The sequence below is a fragment of the Eurosta solidaginis genome, chromosome X (genome assembly GCF_040869045.1).
Source record: "Eurosta solidaginis isolate ZX-2024a chromosome X, ASM4086904v1, whole genome shotgun sequence".
Taxonomy (NCBI): Eukaryota; Metazoa; Arthropoda; class Insecta; order Diptera; family Tephritidae; genus Eurosta; species Eurosta solidaginis.
Window position 1 is genome coordinate 71,193,651 of NC_090324.1, and position 27,137 is coordinate 71,220,787.

Here is a 27,137-nt window from a genome sequence, read left to right on the forward strand (position 1 = left end):
AACAGCGTTTTCAACGAGTACTGTTGATTATGCTGTAGTTCGTGAAATTTGGGTTTCTTTTGAATTTTAACTCTTCATTCTATATATATCATGATTAATTGTATTGAAATGTTGTCGGTCGTAATGTGTTTGGTGTACAAAACTCGTAACGTCGATAATGCCGTGCACTTTCTGTCAGGAATACAGTGTAGACGTTAATTACACTTCTTCATTGCCTGAATGGAAAAAATGTCATTGATTTAACACGCGGTGGTGAGTACGGAAGCTCGTAAGTGATTAAAATATTTTTATTAGTTAATTCTTCTTTTATTTTCAGGTATACAGTTACGGTTTAGTTAAATTTTTGTATTAAAATACTGAAGGAAAAAAATTAATTACGCCTAACAAGTATTTAACTTAATACAGGCGAAAAATAAAGCAAACGATCAGCCTTAAACTTGATGTACTCGATGGCCCAATAGGGCTTGTTTCATGACACTGTAAAACAGTTTAAATTAAATACTGAATTGTAAAACATGGATAATTACACGCTATCGCAGAGTGTGGACAAATCACAGATACCACCTTTGCATCAAAAACGCGTTCTTTCTTTCATAAATCATTTAATAATGAATTCGTGCACTTTTCCTTTGACTTGCAATGAAATGTAAAACAAAATTTATAGATTTGGAAAGAACGATGCACAAGGTGGAGGGAGCACTTACAATTTGCCAGCTGCGACGGCTTTGATGAAATTCATATTTGTTTCGCAACCGCTGGAAGAAATTTTAAATGCATTAATTTAAAAAATTACGTGAAAAGTTGTTAATTTCATCAAAAGTACTACATAAATGTTCAACAAACTTAAGACAAGCGAAAACATAATTCCACCGACGGCTGTGAATCAACACAACCACAAAACAAACTTGCTAAATGTAGCTGCGAGGGACGTTGACAAATATGGCACGCTCAGCACAAGATGCGCTCGCTGTGTTGCGCAAAAAAGCAGACACTGTTTATGTAGAGCATATGCTAAAGCTGCCGGACGCACACAATTTGCTTGATGGTTACCATAGCAACGTGTAGTTGTGTGCGTTTCGAGTGATTGCCGCTTGCCCGGCCACCACACAAGCAGAAAGCATCAAGCGCCATTTGTATTGAAAATTTGTAGCGTGCAGACGTAAACATGTCATCGGATGACGATTTTTTATTGCTTGTAAATTTTTCGAATTTTCATAAAAATGTTTCAACTTTCTTCTAAGAATTTTTTCGAGTACGCAGTTTTGTAGCTTATTCAATTTTATAATAATAAGATGCTAATCTTAAGCCACTAAGAAAATAACCTGATTTTTGGCAATTTTTTTCCATCCGACCTTTGCATTCGTAGGTTTCAATAAACCGCAACGTAAAATCTTTTTCTTCCGCGAAGTTGCTTATTTCACGTTCTCACAAAACTAACACATTAATGCTTGTCAACGACGCCGGCCACGATCAAATAGACCAGCTGTCAAGCGAAAAAATCTAAAAATTTTGATTTTCATCAACGCGAAGCCGACAACAAATACGTGTGAGCACGACATTGCCCGATACGCACCCAACTACACGTTGCTAGGTAACCATCAAGCAAATTTTGTGCGTTGCCCGGGAGCTTAGAAGTAATTGCCGACCATACGTATGCGGCAACAGACACCAGTAATTGAACAAATTCAATTGAGTTGCCCACTCTAAGCAAAATGGATGAACAACGTCGTGTACCTTCAAGCCCTTTTGGACGTATCATCTGATAGTCTCTTTGTTGGTTTAGGTGTTGGTACTACAAATGAGTTAACTAAAGGTGCGCTAGGTATGGACGGTTCAAAAAAATGTGAAAGAAGCACTTCTTAGACCAGCTAATGCCGAAAGTATTGTTGATACACTTTGTAAAGTACGCGGCGCAGCGTTAAAGATTGGTCAAATTTTAAGTATACAAGATGCAAATGTTGTATCACCACAACTTGCAAGGCTTTTGAACGTGAACATCAAGCCGCGGATTATATGCCCGATTGGCAAGTGGAACGTGTTATGATTACACAACGGGGTGCCGATTGGCGTAATTTTTTGGAAAACTTTCGATGAGAAACCATTTGCGGCAGCATCGATTGGTCAGGTACATCGCGCTACATTGAAAAATGGCATGGAAATGGGTATAAAAATTCAATATCTGGTATGGCACAAAGTATTGAAAGTGATATAGATAATTTAGCAGGAATGCTAAAAGTACGGGATGTCCTTCCGCAAGGTTTCTTCATTGATAATGTTGTGAAGGTGGCGAAACGTGAGTTCAACTGGGAAGTCGATTACACACGTAAAGCTGAATAGACTGATAAATTTAAGCAAATGATTACACTCTATCCAGAGTACTATGTGCTTTTAGTAATCAAGGAATTGTCCACAAGTTATTTGCTTACAACAGAATTGGTGCCAGGTGTGCCTTTGGATAAATATTTTGGTTCAAGCTATGAACATCATTATCAAATTGCTTCATATGTATTGAAATTTTCCGCCAACTTTTCGAATTGGAATGTATGCAAATCGATCCCAACTGGTCCAATTTCCTCTACGATGCTGAGACGAAAAGACAAAGATTAATTGATTTCGGTTCAACGCGACTCTATCAATAGAAATTTATTAAAACCTATCGGCAGGTAATAATACACGCAGCTGAGAATAATCGCGATGGTGTCTTGCATATGTTAGGCGAAATGGGTTTTCTCACGGGTTATGAAACTAAACAAATGGAAGACGCGCATGTGGATGCAGTTATGACACTTGGAGAAATGTTTCGTCTTGATGGTGAATTCAATTTTAGTTGTCAGAACATCACTGAGGGCATTGCACTTTTAGTACCAACAGTGGCCGCTCATCGTCTTTGCCCACCGCCAGAAGAAATATATTCAATACATCGTAAATTTTCAGGCATATTTTTGTTGTGTGCTCGCCTTAATGTACAACTCAATTGTCGACCGTACTACGAAGAAATTGTTATTAAGACTCCACGAACTTGGGTACGTTAATATTTGGGATGTTGACAAGGTAAATCCGTAATATATCAATGTATGGTAGCTAATAAAATGTGTATAATTTTAGTGCGCGTAACAGATAAAATTATTGGAAAAGTATGCAAAGATTTTCGTATCATGAATCCATCACCGAGCAACTGGTGGGGTATGTACGTTTTATTAGTTTTATGTAGGGGGGCGGGGAGGGGGCAAGCGTTGATCAGTACGCTTCAGGTCATCAGCCTTAATAAACAAAGCTGTACATTCCGCTTCAACACGCTCTATTAGTTTTGCCTGACAGGATCGCCAACTTCTTTGCTTTCTGCCACTCTGTTTTGAATTTTGTATCATGATTAAACTCAAATATCTTAAAAGTGATAGAATCACCAAATAAGAAGCCATATATGTGACGCGGCCTATGAAAAGATGGCTTATGACTCAAAAAAAATTATGCAAAAAAAAACTACTAAAAAACTGAAGAAATGCATTGTTTATCTTTAACAGCTGTTTCTTTTTGTATAAAAGTAAATTATGTCAACATTCAACAAACTACAAAAACAAGTAAGGAAAGCTAAGCTCGGGTGTAACCGAACATTACATACTCAGCTGAGAGCTTTGGAGACAAAATAAGGGAAAATCACCATGTAGGAAAATGAAAATAGGGTAACCCTGGACTGTGTGTTGTATGACATGAGTATCAAATGGAAGGTATTAAAGAGTATTTTAAAAGGGAGTGGGACATAGTTCTATAGGTGGACGTCTTTTCGAAATATCGCCATAAAGTGGACCGGGGGTGACTCTAGAATTTGTTTGTACGATATGGGTATCAAATGAAAGGTATTAATGAGGGGCTTAAAAGGGAGTGGCCCTTAGTTGTATATGTGAAGGCGTTTTCGAGATATCGACCAAAATGTGGACCAGGGTGACCCAGAAGAATATCTGTCGGGTACCGCTAATTTACTTATGTCTGTAATACTACGAACAGTATTCCTGCCAAGATTCCAAGGGATTTTTTTTCGCCCTGCAGAACTTTTTCATTTTCTTCTACTTAATATGGTAGGTGTCACATCCATTTTACAAAGTTTTTTCTAAAGTAATATTTTGCGTCAATAAACCAATCCAATTACCATGTTTCAACCCTTTTTTCATATTTGGTAAAGAATTATGGCATTTTTTATACCTTTCATGAAAATGAAATGGTATATTAATTTCGTCACGAATCCCAAAATTGTAAGTCCTTAAAGGAAAATAGATAGACCCACCATTAAGAATACCGAAATAATCAGAATGAAGAGCTGAGTTGATTTAGCCATGTCCGTCTGTCTGTCTGTCCGTCTGTCTGTTTGTATGCAAACTAGTCCCTCAATTTTTGAGATATCTTGATGAAATTTGGTGAGCAGGGGTATTTGGGTGTCCGATTAGACATTTGTCGGAACCGGCCGGATCGGACCACTATAGCATATATCCTCCATACAACCGATTTTTCAGAAAAAGAGGATTTTTGTAATATCTTACTCAATTTAACAGATTCAAGCTTCAAACTTCACCATATACTTTCGTATATTGCACATATTGTTGCCTGAAAAAATTGATGAGATCGGTTGTATATATAGTATATATCCCCCACAACGGATTGTTCAGATAAGCAACTTTTCGTAATTACTGCCCTATTTTAAGAGCTAGAGGCTTCTTTTTGTATAAAAGTAAATTATGTCAACATTCAACAAACTACAAAAACAAGTAAGGAAAGCTAAGCTCGGGTGTAACCGAACATTACATACTCAGCTGAGAGCTTTGGAGACAAAATAAGGGAAAATCACCATGTAGAAAAATGAAAATAGGGTAACCCTGGAATGTGTGTTGTATGACATGGGTATCAAATGGAAGGTATTAAAGAGTATTTTAAAAGGGAGTGGGACATAGTTCTATAGGTGGACGTCTTTTCGAAATATCGCCATAAAGGTGGACCGGGGGTGACTCTAGAATTTGTTTGTACGATATGGGTATCAAATGAAAGGTATTAATGAGGGGTTTAAAAGGGAGTGGCCCTTAGTTGTATATGTGAAGGCGTTTTCGAGATATCGACCAAAATGTGGACCAGGGTGACCCAGAAGAATATCTGTCGGGTACAGCTAATTTATTTATGTCTGTAATACTACGAACAGTATTCCTGCCAAGATTCCAAGGGATTTTCATTTCGCCCTACAGAACTTTTTCATTTTCTTCTACTTAATATGGTAGGTGTCACATCCATTTTACAAAGTTTTTTCTAAAGTAATATTTTGCGTCAATAAACCAATCCAATTACCATGTTTCAACCCTTTTTTCATATTTGGTAAAGAATTATGGCATTTTTTATACCTTTCATGAAAATGAAATGGTATATTAATTTCATCACGAAACCCAAAATTGTAAGTTCTTAAAGGAAAATAGATAGACCCACCATTAAGAAACCGAAATAATCAGAATGAAGAGCTGAGTTGATTTAGCCATGTCCGTCTGTCTGTCTGTCCGTCTGTCTGTTTGTATGCAGACTAGTCCCTCAATTTTTGAGATATCTTGATGAAATTTGGTGAGCAGGTGTATTTGGTTGTCCGATTAGACATTTGTCGGAACCGGCCGGATCGGACCACTATAGCATATATCCTCCATACAACCGATTTTTCAGAAAAAGAGGATTTTTGTAATATCTTACTCAATTTAACAGATTGAAGCTTCAAACTTCACCATATACTTTCGTATATTGCACATATTGTTGCCTGAAAAAATTGATGAGATCGGTGGTATATATAGTATATATCCCCCACAACCGATTGTTCAGATAAGAAACTTTTTGTAATTACTGCCCTATTTTAAGAGCTAGAGGCTTCAAATTTCAACGACTGCTTACGTATATAGCATATATTGTTGTCTGAAAAAATCCTACAGATCGGTGGTATATATAGTATATATATGGTGGTATATATAGTATATATGTAGTATATATATATATATTTTCGCAATTTTCGCCCCATTTTAACAGCTAGAAGCTTCAAATTTCACCGAACGCTTACGTATATGGCATATATTGTTGTCTGAAAAAATCATAGAGATCGGTTGTATATATAGTATATATCTCAAACAACCGATTGTTCAGATAAGAAACTTTTCGCAATTTCTACCCCATTTTAACAGCTATAAGCTTCAAATTTCAGCGATTGCTTATGTATATAGTATATATTGTTGTGTCAAAAAATCATAGAGATCGGTGATATATATAATATATATATGATGGTATATACAGTATATATATAGTATATATATATTTTTTTTGGGATTTCGGCCCCATTTTAACAGCTAGAAGCTTCAAATTTCACCAAATGCTTACGTGTATAGCATATATTGATGTCTGAAAAAATCATTGAGATCGGGTGTATACATAATATATATATCATACAACCGATTGTTAAGATAAGAAACTTTGCGCAATTTCTGCCCCGTTTTAACAGCTAGAAGCTTGAAATTTCACCAAATGCTTACGTATATAGCATATATTGTTGTCTGAAAAAATCATAGAGATCGGTGGTATATATATTATATACTTCATACAAACTGTCATTTTTGCCCCTTTTTTACGGATAGAAGCTTCAAAATTCATCAAGTTTCATCAAATAGTTACGTTTACTTCATATATTTTTGAAATACGTGATTCGTAGTCGTAGTATTCACATGCAGACCACAAAAAACGTGAAGCTTTGCATCCTCACACAAAGTACCTACCTATTTTTATACCTTTCATGAAAATGAAATGGTATATTAATTTCGTCACGAAACCCAAAATTGTAAGTCCTTAAAGGAAAATAGATAGACCCACCATTAAGTATACCGAAATAATCAGAAAGAAGAGCTGAGTTGATTTAGCCATGTCCGTCTGTCTGTCTGTCCGTCTGTCTGTTTGTATGCAAACTAGTCCCTCAATTTTTGAGATATCTTGATAAAATTTGGTGAGCAGGTGTATTTAGGTGTCCGATTAGATATTTGTCGCAACCGGCCGGATCGGACCACTATAGCATATATCCTCCATACAACCGATTTTTCAGAAAAGAGGATTTTTGTAATATCTTACTAAATTTAACAGATTGAAGCTTCAAACTTCACCATATACTTTCGTATATTGCACATACTGTTGCCTGAAAAAATTTATGAGATCGGTCGTATATATAGTATATATCCCCCACAACCAATTGTTCAGATAAGAAACTTTTCGTAATTACTGCCCTATTTTAAGAGCTAGAAGCTTCAAATTTCAACGACTGCTTACATATATAGCATATATTGTTATCTGAAAAAATCATACAGATCGGTGGTATATATAGTATATATATGGTGGTATATATAATATATATATATAGTATATATATATATTTTCGCAATTTTAGCCGCATTTTAACAGCTAGAAGCTTCAAATTTCAACGAACGCTTACGTATATGGCATACATTGTTGTCTGAAAAAATCATAGAGATCGGTTGTATATATAGTATATATCTCATACAACCGATTGTTCAGATAAGAAACTTTTCGCAATTTCTACCCCATTTTATAAGCTTCAAATTTCACCGATTGCTTACGTATATAGTATATATTGTTGTGTCAAAAAATTATAGAGATCGGTGATATATATAATATTTATATGATGGTATATATAGTATATATATAGTATATATTTTTTTTTTGGGATTTCGGCCCCATTTTAACAGCTAGAAGCTTCAAATTTCACCAAATGCTTACGTGTATAGCATATGTTGATGTCTGAAAAAATCATTGAGATCGGGTGTATATATTGTATATATCTCATACAACCGATTGTTCAGATAAGAAACTTTGCGCAATTTCTGCCCCGTTTTAACAGCTAGAAGCTTCAAATTTCACCAAATGCTTACGTATATAGCATATATTGTTGTCTGAAAAAATCATAGAGATCGGTGGTATATATATTATATACTTCATACAAATTCTCATTTTTGCTCCTTTTTTACGGATAGAAGCTTCAAAATTCATCAAGTTTCATCAAATAGTTACGTTTACTTCATATATTTTTGAAATACGTGATTCGTAGTCGTAGTTTTTACATGCAGACCACAAAAAACGTGAAGCTTTGCATCCTCACACAAAGTACCTACCTATTTGTATACCTTTCATGAAAATGAAATGGTATATTAATTTCGTCACGAAACCCAAAATTGTAAGTCCTTAAAGGAAAATAGATAGACCCACCATTAAGTATACCGAAACAATCAGAATGAAGAGCTGAGTTGATATAGCCATGTCCGTCTGTATGTCTGTCCGTCTGTCCGTCTGTCTGTTTGTATGCAAACTAGTCCCTCAATTTTTGAGATATCTTGATAAAATTTGGTGAGCAAGTGTATTTGGGTGTCCGATTAGACATTTGTCGGAACCGGCCGGATCGGATCACTATAGCATATATCCTCCATACAACCGATTTTTCAGAAAAAGAGGATTTTTGTAATATCTGACTCAATTTAACAGATTGAAGCTTCAAACTTCACCATATACTTTCGTATATTGCACATATTGTTGCCTGAAAAAATTGATGAGATCGGTCGTATATATAGTATATATCCCCCACAACCGATTGTTCAGATAAGAAACTTTTCGTAATTACTGCCCCATTTTAAGAGCTAGAGGCTTCAAATTTCAAGGACTGCTTACGTATATAGCATATATTGTATATGTAGGTATATATAGTATATATATGGTGGTATATATAGTATATATATAGTATATATATATATTTTAGCAATTTTCGCCCCATTTTAACAGCTAGAATCTTCAAATTTCACCGAACGCTTACGTATATGGCATATATTGTTGTCTGAAAAAATCATAGAGATCGGTTGTATATATAGTATATATCTCAAACAGCCGATTGTTCAGATAAGAAACTTTTCGCAATTTCTACCCCATTTTAACAGCTATAAGCTTCAAATTTCACCGATTGTTTATGTATATAGTATATATTGTTGTGTCAAAAAATCATAGAGATCGGTGATATGTATAATATATATATGATGGTATATATAGTATATATATATTTTTTTTGGGATTTCGGCCCCATTTTAACAGCTAGAAGCTTCAAATTTCACCAAATTCTTACGTATATAGCATATATTGTTGTCTGAAAAAATCATAGAGATCGGTGGTATATATATTATATACTTCATACAAACTGTCATTTTTGCCCCTTTTTTACGGATAGAAGCTTCAAAATTCATCAAGTTTCATCAAATAGTTACGTTTACTTCATATATTTTTGAAATACGTGATTCGTAGTCGTAGTTTTTACATGCAGACCACAAAAAACGTTAAGCTTTGCATCCTCACACAAAGTACCTACCTATTTTCCTACCTTTCATGAAAATGAAATGGTATATTAATTTGGTCACGAAACCCAAAATTGTAAGTCCTTAAAGGAAAACAGATAGACCCACCATTAAGTATACCGAAATAATCAGAATGAAGAGCTGAGTTGATTTAGCCATGCCCGTCTGTCTGTCTGTCCGTCTGTCTGTTTGTATGCAAACTAGTCCCTCAATTTTTGAGATATCTTGATAAAATTTGGTGAGCAGGAGTATTTGGGTGTCCGATTAGACATTTGTCGGAACCGGCCGGATCGGACCACTATAGCATATATCCTCCATACAACCGATTTTTCAGAAAAAGAAGATCTTTGTAATATCTGACTCAATTTAACAGATTGAAGCTTCAAACTTCAAAATATACTTTCGTATATTGCACATATTGTTGCCTGAAAAAATTGATGAGATCGGTCGTATATATAGTATATATCCCCCACAACCGATTGTTCAGATAAGAAACTTTTCGTAATTACTGCCCTATTTTAAGAGCTAGAGGCTTCAAATTTCAACGACTGCTTACCTATATAGCATATATTGTTGCCTGAAAAAAGCATAGAGATCGGTGGTATATATAGTATATATATGGTGGTATATTTAGCATATATATATATTTTCGCAATTTTCGCCCCATTTTAACAGCTAGAAGCTTCAAATTTCACCGAACGCTTACGTATATGGCATATATTGTTGTCTGAAAAAATCATAGAGATCGGTTGTATAAATAGTATATATCTCATACAACCGATTGTTCAGATAAGAAACTTTTCGCAATTTCTACCCCATTTTAACAGCTAGAAGCTTCAAATTTCACCAAATGCTTACGTGTATAGCATATATTGATGTCTGAAAAAATCATTGAGACCGGGTGTATACATAGTATATATCTCATACAACCGATTGTTCAGATAAGAAAGTTTGCGCAATTTCTGCCCCGTTTTAACAGCTAGAAGCTTCAAATTTCACCAAATGCTTACGTATATAGCATATATTGTTGTCTGAAAAAATCATAGAGATCGGTGATATATATATTATATACTTCATACAAACTGTCATTTTTGCCCCCTTTTTTACGGATAGAAGCTTCAAAATTCATCAAGTTTCATCAAATAGTTACGTTTACTTCATATATTTTTGAAATACGTGATTCGTAGTCGTAGTTTTTACATGCAGACCACAAAAAACGTGAAGCTTTGCATCCTCACACAAAGTACCTACCTATTTTTATACCTTTCATGAAAATGAAATGGTATATTAATTTCGTCACGAAACCCAAAATTGTAAGTCCTTAAAGGAAAATAGATAGACCCACCATTAAGTATACCGAAATAATCAGAATGAAGAGCTGAGTTGATTTAGCCATGCCCGTCTGTCTGTATGTCCGTCTGTCTGTTTGTATGCAAACTAGTCCCTCAATTTTTGAGATATCTTGATAAAATTTGGTGAGCAAGTGTATTTGGGTGTCTGATTAGACGTTTGTCGGAACCGGCCGGATCGGACCACTATAGCATATATCCTCCATACAACCGACTTTTCAGAAGAAGAGGGTTTTTGTAATATCTTACTCAATTTAACAGATTGAAGCTTCAAACTTCACCATATACTTTCTTATATTGCACATATTGTTGCCTAAAAAAATTGATGAGATCGGTCGTATATGTAGTATATATCCCCCACAACCTATTGTTCAGATAAGAAGCTTTTCGTAATTACTGCCCTATTTTAAGAGCTAGAGGCTTCAAGTTTCAACAACTGCTTACGTACATAGCACATATTGTTGTCTGAAAAAATCATACAGATCGGTGGTATATATAGTATATATATGGTGGTATATATAGTATATATATATATTTTCGCATTTTAGCCCCATTTTAACAGCTAGAAGCTTCAAATTTCACCGAACGCTTACGTATATGGCATATATTGTTGTCTGAAAAAATCATAGAGATCGGTTGTATATGTAGTATATATCTCATACAACCGATTGTTCAGATAAGAAACTTTTCGCAATTTATACCCCATTTTAACAGCTATAAGCTTCAAATTTCACCGATTGCTTACGTATATAGTATATATTATTGTGTCAAAAAATCATAGAGATCGGTGATATATATAATATATATATGATGGTATATATAGTATATATATAGTATATATACATTTTTTTTTGGGATTTCGGCCCCATTTTAACAGCTAGAAGCTTCAAATTTCACCAAATGCTTACGTGTATAGCATATATTGATGTCTGAAAAAATCATTGAGATCGGGTGTATGCATTGTATATATCTCATACAACCGATTGTTCAGATAAGAAACTTTGCGCAATTTCTGCCCCGTTTTAACAGCTAGAAGCTTCAAATTTCACCAAATGCTTACGTGTATAGCATATATTGATGTCTGAAAAAATCATTGAGATCGGGTGTATGCATTGTATATATCTCATACAACCGATTGTTCAGATAAGAAACTTTGCGCAATTTCTGCCCCGTTTTAACAGCTAGAAGCTTCAAATTTCACCAAATGCTTACGTATATAGCATATATTTCTGATTGAAAAAATCATAGAGATCGGTGGTATATATATTATATACTTCATACAAACTGTCATTTTTGCCCCTTTTTCACGGATAGAAGCTTCAAAATTCATCAAATTTCATCAAATAGTTACGTTTACTTCATATATTTTTAAAATACTTGATTCGTGGTCGTAGTTTTTACATGCAGACAACAAAAAAACGTGAAGTTTTGCATCCTCACACAAAGTACCTACCTATTTTTTATTTTATATTTATCTTAAAAATCGTTTAGATATGTTCAAATTTCACCAAATGTTTACGTGTATAGCAGAGAGAGACCAGTGGTATATATAATCTCATACAACCGATTGTTCAGATAAGAAACTTTGTGCAATTTCTTCCCCATTTTAACAGCTAGAAGCCTCAAATTTCACCAAATGCCTACGTGTATAGTATATATTGTTGTCTGAAAAAATCATAGAGATCGGTGGTATATATAGTATATATCTCATACAACCGATTGTTCAGATAAGAAACTTTGCGCAATTTCTTCCCCATTTTAACAGCTAGAAGCTTCAAATTTCACCAAATGCTTACGTGTATAGTATATATTGTTGTCTGAAAAAATCATTGAGATCGGTGGTATATATAGTATATATCTCATAAAACCGATTGTTCAGATAAGAAACTTTGCGCAATTTCTGACCCGTTTTAACAGCTAGAAGCTTCAAATTTCACCAAATGCTTACGTATATAGCATATATTGTTGTCTGAAAAAATCATAGAGATCGGTGGTACATATATTATATACCCCATATAAACTCTATTTTTTCCCCTTTTTTACGGCTAGAAGCTTCAAAATTCAAAACATTTCATCAAATAGTTACGTTTACGTCATATATTGTTGAAATACGTGATTCGTAGTCATAGTTTGTACACGCAGACCACAAAAAACCTGAAACTTTGCATCCTCACACAAAGTACCTACCTATTTTTATACCTTTCATGAAAATGAAATGGTATATTAATTTCGTCACGAAACCCAAAATTGTAGGTCCTTAAAGGAAAATAAATAGACCCACCATTAAGTATACCGAAATAATCAGAATGAAGAGCTGAGTTGATTTAGCCATGTCCGTCTGTCTGTCTGTCCGTCTGTCCGTCTGTCTGTTTGTATGCAAACTAGTCCCTCAATTTTTGAGATATCTTGATAAAATTTGGTGAGCAGGTGTATTTGGGTGTCCGATTAGACATTTGTCGGAACCGGCCGGATCGGACCACTGTAGCATATATCCTCCATACAACCGATTTTTCAGAAAAAGAGGATTTTTGTAATATCTTACTCAATTTAACAGAGTGAAGCTTCAAACTTCACCATATACTTTCGTATATTGCACATATTGTTGCCTGAAAAAATTGATGAGATCGGTCGTATATATAGTATATATCCCCCACAACCGATTGTTCAGATAAGAAACTTTTCGTAATTCCTGCCCTATTTTAAGAACTAGAGGCTTCAAATTTCACCGAACGCTTACGTATATGGCATATATTGTTGTCTGAAAAAATCATAGATATCGGTTGTATATATAGTATATATCTCATGCAACCGATTGTTCAGATAAGAAACTTTTCGCAATTTCTACCCCATTCTAACAGCTATAAGCTTCAAATTTCACCGATTGCTTACGTATATAGTATATATTGTTGTGTCAAAAAATCATAGAGATCGGTGATATATATAATATATATATGATGGTATATATAGTATATATATAGTATATATACATTTTTTTTTGGGATTTCGGCCCCATTTTAACAGCTAGAAGCTTCAAATTTCACCAAATGTTTACGTGTATAGCATATATTGATGTCTGAAAAAATCATTGAGATCGGGTGTATACATAGTATATATCTCATACAACCGATTGTTCAGATAAGAAACTTTGCGCAATTTCTGCCCCGTTTTAACAGCTAGAAGCTTCAAATTTAACCAAATGCTTACGTATATAGCATATATTGTTGTCTGAAAAAATCATAGGGATCGGTGGTATATATATTATATACTTCATACAAACTGTCATTTTTGCCCCTTTTTTACGGATAGAAGCTTCAAAATTCATCAAGTTTCATCAAATAGTTACGTTTACTTCATATATTTTTGAAATACGTGATTCGTAGTCGTAGTTTTTACATGCAGACCACAAAAAACGTGAAGCTTTGCATCCTAACACAAAGTACCTACCTATTTTTATACCTTTCATGAAAATGAAATGGTAGATTAATTTCGTCACGAAACCCAAAATTGTAAGTCCTTAAAGGAAAATAGATAGACCCACCATTAAGTATACCGAAATAATCAGAATGAAGAGCTGAGTTGATTTAGCCATGTCCGTCTGTCCGTCTGTCTGTTTGTATGCAAACTAGTCCCTCAATTTTTGAGATATCTTGATAAAATTTGGTGAGCAGGTGTATTTGGGTGTCCGATTAGACATTTGTCGGAACCGGCCGGATCGGACCACTATAGCATATATCCTCAATACAACCGCTTTTTCAGAAAAAGAGGATTTTTGTAATATCTGACTCAATTTAACAGATTGAAGCTTCAAACTTCACCATATACTTTCGCATATTGCACATATTGTTGCCTGAAAAAATTGATGAGAGCGGTCGTATATATAGTATATATCCCCACAGCCGATTGTTCAGATAAGAAACTTTTCGTAATTACTTCCCTATTATAAGAGCTAGAGGCTTCAAATTTCAACGAATGCTTATGTATATAGCATATATTGTTGTCTGAAAAAATCATACAGATCGGTGGTATATATAGTATATATATGGTGGTATATATAGTATATATATATATTTTCGCAATTTTAGCCCGATTTTAACAGCTCGAAGCTTCAAATTTCACCGAACGCTTACGTATATGGCATATATTGTTGTCCGAAAAAATCATAGAGATCGGTTGTATATATAGTATATATATGATGGTATATATAGTATATATATATTTTTTTTTTTGGGATTTCGGCCCCATTTTAACAGCTAGAAGCTTCAAATTTCACCAAATGCTTACGTGTATAGCATATATTGATGTCTGAAAAAATCATTGAGACCGGGTGTATACATAGTATATATCTCATACAACCGATTGTTCAGATAAGAAAGTTTGCGCAATTTCTGCCCCGTTTTAACAGCTAGAAGCTTCAAATTTCACCAAATGCTTACGTATATAGCATATATTGTTGTCTGAAAAAATCATAGAGATCGGTGATATATATATTATATACTTCATACAAACTGTCATTTTTGCCCCTTTTTTTACGGATAGAAGCTTCAAAATTCATCAAGTTTCATCAAATAGTTACGTTTACTTCATATATTTTTGAAATACGTGATTCGTAGTCGTAGTTTTTACATGCAGACCACAAAAAACGTGAAGCTTTGCATCTTCACACAAAGTACCTACCTATTTTTATACCTTTCATGAAAATGAAATGGTATATTAATTTCGTCACGAAACCCAAAATTGTAAGTCCTTAAAGGAAAATAGATAGACCCACCATTAAGTATACCGAAATAATCAGAATGAAGAGCTGAGTTGATTTAGCCATGCCCGTCTGTCTGTCTGTCCGTCTGTCCGTCTGTCTGTTTGTATGCAAACTAGTCCCTCAATTTTTGAGATATCTTGATAAAATTTGGTGAGCAAGTGTATTTGGGTGTCTGATTAGACATTTGTCGGAACCGGCCGGATCGGACCACTATAGCATATATCCTCCATACAACCGACTTTTCAGAAGAAGAGGGTTTTTGTAATATCTTACTCAATTTAACAGATTGAAGCTTCAAACTTCACCATATACTTTCGTATATTGCACATATTGTTGCCTAAAAAAATTGATGAGATCGGTCGTATATGTAGTATATATCCCCCATAACCTATTGTTCAGATAAGAAGCTTTTCGTAATTACTGCCCTATTTTAAGAGCTAGAGGCTTCAAATTTCAACAACTGCTTACGTACATAGCACATATTGTTGTCTGAAAAAATCATACAGATCGGTGGTATATATAGTATATATATGGTGGTATATATAGTATATATATATAGTATATATATATATTTTCGCAATTTTAGCCCCATTTTAACAGCTAGAAGCTTCAAATTTCACCGAACGCTTAAGTATATGGCATATATTGTTGTCTGAAAAAATCATAGAGATCGGTTGTATATGTAGTATATATCTCATATAACCGATTGTTCAGATAAGAATCTTTTCGCAATTTATACCCCATTTTAACAGCTATAAGCTTCAAATTTTACCGATTGCTTACGTATATAGTATATATTATTGTGTCAAAAAATCATAGAGATCGGTGATATATATAATATATATATGATGGTATATATAGTATATATATATATTTTTTTTTGGGATTTTGGTCCCATTTTAACAGCTAGAAGCTTCAAATTTCACCAAATGCTTACGTGTATAGCATATATTGATGTCTGAAAAAATCATTGAGATCGGGTGTATGCATTGTATATATCTCATACAACCGATTGTTCAGATAAGAAACTTTGCGCAATTTCTGCCCCGTTTTAACAGCTAGAAGCTTCAAATTTCACCAAATGCTTACGTATATAGCATATATTTCTGTCTGAAAAAATCATAGAGATCGGTGATATATATATTATATATTTCATACAAACTGTCATTTTTGCTCCTTTTTCACGGATAGAAGCTTCAAAATTCATCAAATTTCATCAAATAGTTACGTTTACTTCATATATTTTTAAAATACTTGATTCGTGGTCGTAGTTTTTACATGCAGACAACAAAAAACGTGAAGTTTTGCATCCTCACACAAAGTACCTACCTATTTTTTATTTTATATTTATCTTAAAAATCGTTTAGATATGTTCAAATTTCACCAAATGTTTACGTGTATAGCAGAGAGAGACCAGTGGTATATATAATCTCATACAACCGATTGTTCAGATAAGAAACTTTGTGCAATTTCTTCCCCATTTTAACAGCTAGAAGCCTCAAATTTCACCAAATGCTTACGTGTATAGTATATATTGTTGTCTGAAAAAATCATAGAGATCGGTGGTATATATAGTATATATCTCATACAACCGATTGTTCAGATAAGAAACTTTGTGCAATTTCTTCCCCATTTTAACAGCTAGAAGCCTCAAATTTCACCAAATGCTTACGTGTATAGTATATATTGTTGTCTGAAAAAATCATAGAGATCGGTGGTACATATATTATATACCCCATATAAACTCTATTTTTTCCCCTTTTTTACGGCTAGAAGCTTCAAAATTCAAAACATTTCATCAAATAGTTACGTTTACGTCATATATTGTTGAAATACGTGATTCGTAGTCATAGTTTGTACACGCAGACCACAAAAAACCTGAAACTTTGCATCCTCACACAAAGTACCTACCTATTTTTATACCTTTCATGAAAATGAAATGGTATATTAATTTCGTCACGAAACCCAAAATTGTAAGTCCTTAAAGGAAAATAAATAGACCCACCATTAAGTATACCGAAATAATCAGAATGAAGAGCTGAGTTGATTTAGCCATGTCCGTCTGTCTGTCTGTCCGTCTGTCCGTCTGTCTGTTTGTATGCAAACTAGTCCCTCAATTTTTGAGATATCTTGATAAAATTTGGTGAGCAGGTGTATTTGGGTGTCCGATTAGACATTTGTCGAAACCGGCCGGATCGGACCACTGTAGCATATATCCTCCATACAACCGATTTTTCAGAAAAAGAGGATTTTTGTAATATCTTACTCAATTTAACAGAGTGAAGCTTCAAACTTCACCATATACTTTCGTATATTGCACATATTGTTGCCTGAAAAAATTGATGAGATCGGTCGTATATATAGTATATATCCCCCACAACCGATTGTTCAGATAAGAAACTTTTCGTAATTCCTGCCCTATTTTAAGAACTAGAGGCTTCAAATTTCACCGAACGCTTACGTATATGGCATATATTGTTGTCTGAAAAAATCATAGATATCGGTTGTATATATAGTATATATCTCATGCAACCGATTGTTCAGATAAGAAACTTTTCGCAATTTCTACCCTATTCTAACAGCTATAAGCTTCAAATTTCACCGATTGCTTACGTATATAGTATATATTGTTGTGTCAAAAAATCATAGAGATCGGTGATATATATAATATATATATGATGGTATATATAGTATATATATAGTATATATATATTTTTTTTTGGGATTTCGGCCCCATTTTAACAGCTAGAAGCTTCAAATTTCACCAAATGTTTACGTGTATAGCATATATTGATGTCTGAAAAAATCATTGAGATCGGGTGTATACATAGTATATATCTCATACAACCGATTGTTCAGATAAGAAACTTTGCGCAATTTCTGCCCCGTTTTAACAGCTAGAAGCTTCAAATTTAACCAAATGCTTACGTATATAGCATATATTGTTGTCTGAAAAAATCATAGGGATCGGTGGTATATATATTATATACTTCATACAAACTGTCATTTTTGCCCCTTTTTTACGGATAGAAGCTTCAAAATTCATCAAGTTTCATCAAATAGTTACGTTTACTTCATATATTTTTGAAATACGTGATTCGTAGTCGTAGTTTTTACATGCAGACCACAAAAAACGTGAAGCTTTGCATCCTAACACAAAGTACCTACCTATTTTTATACCTTTCATGAAAATGAAATGGTAGATTAATTTCGTCACGAAACCCAAAATTGTAAGTCCTTAAAGGAAAATAGATAGACCCACCATTAAGTATACCGAAATAATCAGAATGAAGAGCTGAGTTGATTTAGCCATGTCCGTCTGTCCGTCTGTCTGTTTGTATGCAAACTAGTCCCTCAATTTTTGAGATATCTTGATAAAATTTGGTGAGCAGGTGTATTTGGGTGTCCGATTAGACATTTGTCGGAACCGGCCGGATCGGACCACTATAGCATATATCCTCAATACAACCGCTTTTTCAGAAAAAGAGGATTTTTGTAATATCTGACTCAATTTAACAGATTGAAGCTTCAAACTTCACCATATACTTTCGCATATTGCACATATTGTTGCCTGAAAAAATTGATGAGAGCGGAACCAGAATGAAGAGCTGAGTTGATTTAGCCATGTCCGTCTGTCTGTCTGTCCCTCTGTCCGTCTGTCCGTCTGTCTGTTTGTATGAAAACTAGTCCCTCAATTTTTGAGATATCTTGATAAAATTTTGTGAGCAGGTGTATTTAGGAGTCCGATTAGACATTTGTCGGAACCGGCCGGATCGGACCACTATAGCATATATCCTCCATAAAACCGATTTTTCAGAAAAAGAGGATTTTTGTAATATCTTACTCAATTTAACAGATTGAAGCTTCAAACTTCACCATATACTTTCGTATATTGCACATATTGTTGCCTGAAAAAATTGATGAGATCGGTCGTATATATAGTATATATCCCCCACAACCGATTGTACAGATAAGAAACTTTTCGTAATTACTGCCCTATTTTAAAAGCTAGAGGCTTCAAATTTCAACGACTGCTTACGTATATAGCACATATTGTTTTCTGAAAAAATCATACAGATTGGTGGTATATATAGTATATATATGGTGGTATATATAGTATATATATATATTTTCGCATGTTTAGCCCCATTTTAACAGCTAGAAGCTTCAAATTTCACCGAACGCTTACGTATATGGCATATATTGTTGTCTGAAAAAATCATAGAGATCGGTTGTATATTGTTGAAATAATAACTTGGAGTTTTAAGTTCAATATTTCCTATTGAGAACATATTTCTAATAATTAGAATGAATAAGACATATTACATATATTAATGAGTTAACTATATGTACACATGAATTTTATCTTTTAGTCCTCATTAAATCGTTGAACTAAGAAGTGCTTTTCTTTTATTGTACCGGACATTCACGCAAGTATACAAATCCCCTTCCAAATTCATACCAACAAAGGTTATGGTCCCAGATCGCGTGTGAAGTTATTTAAAATTTAATAATTAATCGGGTTTTACAAAATAAAATTTTAAAAATGAATTCGAGTTTGCAAATCGAAAAACTGAGCGATAATAACTATGATGTGTGGTGCATGCAAATGCGCAGCATATTGGTTAATATGGACCAATGGCGCATCGTTAATGAAGATTGTAAGCGCAGTGATGAAAATGCAGAAAAGTGGGATCAAGATGATCAAAAAGCGCTAGCTAATATTATTTTATGCGTAAAACCGACGCAACTCAGCAATATTAAGGCTTGTAAAACTTCAGTGGAAGCATGGAAGAGGCTTCGAGATGTTCATGTGCCGAGGGGACCTTTACAAAAAGTCTCGCTTTATAAAAAGTTGCTTGGTTGCAGTATGTCTGCTGGTCAAAGCATGTCAACTTATCTAAATTCGTTTGTCGAAGTCGTAGATAAATTAGCCGAAGTGAACATCGAGTTAAACGAAGAGCTAAAAGTCATAATACTATTATCTAGTTTGCCGTCCGAGTACGAAAACTTCGTGGTAGCTATCGAGACTCGTGATGAATTGCCGAGTTTCAGTACTTTAAAAGTAAAGCTGTTAGAAGAGGGTGCTAGAAGGGAACAACAAGCAGATCAAAAAGCTCCTGCGCAAGCTGTTTATACAAGTGTAAGAGAATCAGCGCATAATGGTAATAAAATAAATACAAAAGCAAAAATTCATGTAAAGTCAAATGAGTTCAAGGGTAAATGCTTTAGTTGTGGCATGCGTGGCCATACGGCTTCACAATGCAAAAGAAAGGGCAAACAACAATATGATCGTGAAGATAAACAAAGTTCTAAAATTAACGAGCTTTCTTACGCTGTATATGCTGCTGCTGTGGGGGATGAACGAAGTAAATACAATTGGTGTGTCGACAGTGGTGCAACAACACATATGTGTTGCGACAAGAATATGTTCGTGTCATTCATCGAAAAACGAGAAAAAGTTATGTTAGCAGCAGATAATTTCACTTACTCACAAGGTATAGGTACGGTCAAAATAAAAACAAATGAATGTGAAATAGAGCTACGTGATGTATTGTTTGTGCCTTCACTGAAAATGAACTTTTATTCTGTTAACAAAGCTCTGCAGCATAAACATACAGTGGTATTCAAAAACTATGTTGTGGAAGTAAAAAATTCCATAGGGTTAACATTGCTTAGAGCTAGATTACAAAATGATTTGTTTATATTCAATGCACAAGTACAAGGTTCAAAAATTTATTTAAATAATTTAAAGTGGCATAATCGATATGGTCATATAAACTTCGAAAGTTTAAAGAAAATTGCCGACAAAGGTTTAGTGCGAGGTATGGACACAAAAGATGTGAAAACAAAAACAAATTGTGACACATGCAACAAAGCAAAATTAAGTGCAATGCCTTTTCCAAAAAAATTTGAAATTGAGTCAAAAGAAATATTAGAGCTTGTGCATACAGATGTATGTGGACCCATAAACGTAAAATCAGTAGGTGGTGCACGATACTTTCTCACATTTATTGACGATTTCTCGAGAATGATTTTTGTTTATTGTATTAAAGAAAAGAGCGAAGTATTTGAAAAGTATCAATTATTCAAAAATATGGTCGAATGTCAAACTCAGAAGAAAATTAAAAAGCTCCGAAGTGACAATGTTACGGAGTACATAAACAATAAATTTACCGATTTTTTAAATGAGTGCGGAATTAAAAGGCAGTTAACTGTGCCATATACTCCCCAGCAAAATGGAGTGGCAGAGAGAGTTAACCGCACAATTGTAGAAATGGCTAGAAGTTTGCTGGTGCATGCAAATATAGAACAAGAATTGTGGGGTGAAGCTATACACACAGCTGTATATTTACGTAATCGCGCACCTACAAAACTACTTAGAGATTGCACTCCTTATGAGATTTGGTACAACTAAAAGCCGTCGGCAAAACATTTCAGGGTTTTTGGTTCGCGCGCATTCGCGTTAAATAAAACGCAGCGTGGTAAATTCAGTGCAAAGGGCAAAGAGTATTTTTTCGTCGGATATTCTGAGGTTGCAAAACTTATCGCTTGTATGATAAGGAAACGAGGCAAATTTGTGTAAGACGTGACGTAAAATTTTTAGAAGATGAAGTCAACTTAGCTGTGCCCGAAGATGACACCAAAAACAGAGATGAAAATGACATTGCTACAATTTTTGTAAAAATCGACGATCGTAAACATGTTGAAGAAGAGCGGAAAGAAGATGAAGAGTTTGAAAGTTGCACCGAAGACGAAACAGAGGTAGAAGAGGCAAATGTAGGCAATGTTGCAGAGAATGGAATCGTTTCGGATGAAATGCAAATAATTGGTGAGTCTCATAGAAATGGAAACGGATCACGTCGCGGTCGAGGTAGGCCAAAAATTATTCACACTGGTCAAGTAGGGCGTCCCAAAAAAGAGTATCAGATGCTAAATTATCTACAATATGGTGAAGATGTAGACACGCCTCGATCGGTCAAAGAAGCATTGTCAAGCGAATACTCCTTTGAGTGGAAGAAATCAATGGAAGAAGAATATTCGGCGCTTCTTGCTAACAACACTTGGTCAGCAGTAGATCTGCCTGATGGTCAAAAAGCGATTGGATCGAAGTGGGTTTTTCGAATAAAACGTGATTCAGATGGCAATATTCAAAAGTTCAAGTCGAGACTAGTAGCAAAAGGCTGCAGTCAGCAGCTGGGTTTAAATTACTGGGAAACTTTTCCGCCTGTATTACGATATGAAACAATTCGTATGCTACTTGCTATTGCCGTTGAGAAAGAGCTTCACTTACATCAGATCGATATTTCCAATGCATATCTCAATAGTAAGCTTACGGAAGAAATTTACCTTAAACAACCAGAAGAATTTGTAGACAATAAAAATCCTAATAAAGTTTTAAAGCTAAATAAAGCCATTTACGGCTTAAAGCAGTCTGGGCGACACTGGAATAGTACTCTTGATGTAGCATTGAAAGATATGGGTTTCAGCCCATGCAAAAGCGAACCGTGTTTGTATGTCAAACAATACAATGGCAGTTATAGTTACATTGCCGTTTATGTCGACGATCTTATCTTAGCATGTCCAAGCGAGAAAGAGATTGCGAGCATTAAAAAATCATTATCGTCTAAATTTCAACTACACGATAGCGGGGCAATGACATTTTTTCTTGGCTTCGAAATAGAACGTCAGGGTAAGACAGGTGCGATTTCTGTGTGTCAGAAGAACTATATAAACGAGTTATTGAGTATGTATGGTGTGACATCATGTCGTCCGGTAAGCATACCTCTAGATCCTGGTTTTCAAGTAAGCTGCAGAAATGACAAGTGCACTAAAATAGACGCAACAAGCTATCAATCGTTAATTGGATCTTTAGTGTACTTGGCCATTTCAACGCGGCCAGACATTATGCACGCAGTAAGTTTATTAGCACAAAGAAACCAAGAACCCCACACCGAACATGAGGCTGGTGCAAAACATGTCCTACGATACTTATCAAAAACCATCAATTTAAAGTTACACTACTGCAAAAATGGTAAACCGGTAGAAGGCTATGCGGATGCGGATTGGGCGAGTAACGAGTTAGATAGGAAGTCATACACCGGTTATTCGTTCTTTTTGGCGGGTAGCGCTTTTTCCTGGCAAGCAAAGAAGCAAGATGTAGTCGCATTGAGCAGCACAGAGGCTGAGTACATCGCTTTAAGTACGACAGCAAAAGAGGCTGTATATCTGCGGCGCTTACTTAAAGAAGTTGGTTTTATTCACGACATCGGTCCTGTTAAGTTAAAAGGCGACAACATGAGCGCAATTCAAATTTCAAAGAACCCTGTGTTCCACAAGCGAACCAAGCACATAGATTTGAAATATCATTATATCCGAGAAGTTGTCGAACAAAAAATAATAGAATTAGAGTACGTCTCCACAAATGAAAATGTTTCTGATATTTTTACAAAAAATCTGCAAAAACAGAAACATGTAAAATTTGTTCAAATGCTTGGTCTTAAAAATTAACTGAAGAAATATTTAACTTAAGAAAGAGTGTTGAAATAATAACTTGGAGTTTTAAGTTCAATATTTCCTATTGAGAACATATTTCTAATAATTAGAATGAATAAAACATATTACATATATTGATGAGTTAACTATATGTACACATGAATTTTATCTTTTAGTCCTCATTAAATCGTTGAACTAAGAAGTGCTTTTCTTTTATTGTACCGGACATTCACGCAAGTATACAAATCCCCTTCCAAATTCATACCAACATATATATAGTATATATCTCATCCAACCGATTGTTCAGATAAGAAACTTTTCGCAATTTCTACCCCATTTCAACAGCTATAAGCTTCAAATTTCACCGATTGCTTACGTATATAGTATATATTATTGTGTCAAAAAATCATAGAGATCGGTGATATATATAATATATATATGATGGTATATATAGTATATATGTAGGAATGCTACCTTGAGTCTACCTTGCAATGTGGCAGTACACTTAAATGCAACCCTACATACGTCACACATAACCCCAACTCGACGAATGCACGAAGGACAGCCAAGCCAGGCAGTTGTAGTTTGAACCTGACACACGCGACACTCTAATCGAATATACGTTCTCTAAAATATTTCTAAGTTTTATACACTAAATTTAATTATAGTCATTACTAAATATATACTCAAATAAAATTAGTAAATAAACATTAAACTGGAGTTGTGTGATTATTACTTCCTACAAGTGGTGCCAGAAGTGCGACGTTCCGGATAGCAATAAAGGAAAATTGCTTAGAAGAGTGTATATTGTGCGCGGGTGCGATCGTAAATTTAAAGCTAGCTGAATGCATATACTTATCAGCTACAATGCAAAATTAAATCGCAAAAGATTGCATAGAAGTTTTTATATCGCAATGCAAGCGTGATTTTAAAACTGTCTCAAAGTGGTAGCAGCTACATAAATTCTGAGAAAAAAAAAATCTATACGTATATGCGAAACTGTACGAACTTGACACACATATGTACATATTTGCGGCGTCATCTCAAAGTGCCGTTATAATATTCAGCTAGAAACGCAAAGCGTTGAAATTAAAAAAAAAAAAATATATATATATATACATATTTGATAAAACACTGTTTCTTAAAGAACAATACCAAGGTAGAGGTATCAACCCTTATTATTCGGGCAGTGATAGCAGTGTAAAGAGAAGCATCAGTAACGTTTAAAAACAGTTGAATAAGGCGTGCGAGTGAATAAGTTCTATACGTCCGAGTTACAACACAGAGTAGACGTGTTATATGGAAGTAGTAAGGTATAACTTCTATAAGCGCAGTGCAGATGCGCTAAAAATAGTGTGAAAAATTACAACAACTAGAGTGGCGCAGAGAAGACGCGCGAGTGACGTGAGTTTAAATAGCAACACAGAGCAGATGTGTTGGTGAGAAGAGAAACTATCCAAAAGCGCAGAGTAGATGCGCCAGTGATTACTATGGTAACTGAAACCCTAGCACAGAGTAGATGCGCTAGTGGCAACAAGTGAAAACATACATATGTGCAAGTGAATTTGCGTAATGAACAAAATAATCAAAGCGTAGAGTAGACGCGCTAGTGGCAATAACAATTGAATAGCAGGAAACATAAAGTAGTGCGAGTGAATTTGCTAAATAACATCAAAAAGCGGGGTAACTGCGCTAGAACAAAAACAATCATCTATAAACTACACAGTAGAAGGTGGCGGCAGAACGAAAGACGAGAATAAGCAAACAGCGAAATCGGAGAACCGAAGCAGGAACAGCATATTACACTTAAGTATAGATTAAATACATTTCAAACTTTGCGGAAGGAATGTATGTAGTTGCATGTACAAGTAGAGGAATAGAGACAACAATCTAAAAAAGAAAAAAAAAAAAACCAAACGATTTTAACAATGTTTGTTTGAAATAAAAGAATGAATACTATGTCTAATTGGAATAAGTATACAAAAATACAAAAGCAAAAAGTTTGTTATGAAAAATATACAAAATCTTATAAGAATACGATAAAACTCATCTAAATAAAGATCAAGGTAGGGAATTAGGAAAACTTGTCGAAGGATATTTCCCCAAGAAATTGCATGAGTCTCCGATTAAAATGAAAATAATTTTAACAGATGATATCCCGGTATCTCAAGGACCGAGAAGAATATCATATTCCGATAAAAATGTGGTTGATAAACAAATCACCGAGTGGTTACAAGAAGGGATTATTCAACCTAGTTATTCAGAATACTCATCACCAATTGTCTTGGTGGCGAAGAAAGATGGTACTAAAAGATTATGTTGCGATTACCGACTGCTTAACGAGAAAATCATGAAAGACAATTTTCCCATGCCCCTTATTGACGATGTCATTGAGAGCTTACAGGGAGCTCGCGTTTTTACCACCCTAGATCTAAGAAATGGTTTCTTTCACGTACCGATTGAGGCAGAGTCGAGGAAGTACACCTCATTTGTAACCCATCAAGGTCAATATGAGTTTTTGTACGTTCCTTTTGGCATATCAAACTCCCCTGCGGTATTTACACGTTACATTTTCGCGGTCTTCAGAGACTTAGTAAGGGATCGTATCGTGGTGACCTACATGGATGACCTTATTATCCCATCAAGTACCGTCGAGCAGGGTTTAGATAAACTAAAAATTGTGCTGAGTACAGCAGCTGAGTATAACTTGAAAACTAAATGGGAAAAGTGTCAATTCTTAAAGTCAAAGGTAAACTTTCTGGGGTACATTATAGAGAATGGTACAATAAGACCGTCGGAGTCAAAGACAGAGGCGGTGAGAAACTTCCCAAGACCGTCGGACAAAAAATTTTTGCAGAGATTTCTGGGACTTACTTCATATTTCCGTCGCTTTATCGAGGGATATGCAGTGATTGCCAAGCCATTGTCCGATCTTCTACGTAAAGATTCAGTATTCGTGTTTGGAGAGGAGCAGTGTGCAGCCTTTCAGCAGTTGACATCTGCATGATCTAGCGCACCGGTACTGCACCTTTTCAATCCAAAGGCATTAACCGAAGTGCATACGGATGCGTCCATGCACGGATATGGCGCTGTGCTCCTGCAGAAAGACAGCGAAGATCTGCAATTCCACCCTATACA

At 34.9% G+C, this 27,137-nt stretch overlaps 1 pseudogene; it reads left to right on the forward strand.

Moving 5' to 3' along the window:
* Positions 1 to 1,688: 1,688 nt before the first annotated feature.
* Positions 1,689 to 3,032, forward strand: LOC137235012 (atypical kinase COQ8A, mitochondrial-like; annotated as a pseudogene).
* Positions 3,033 to 27,137: the final 24,105 nt, after the last annotated feature.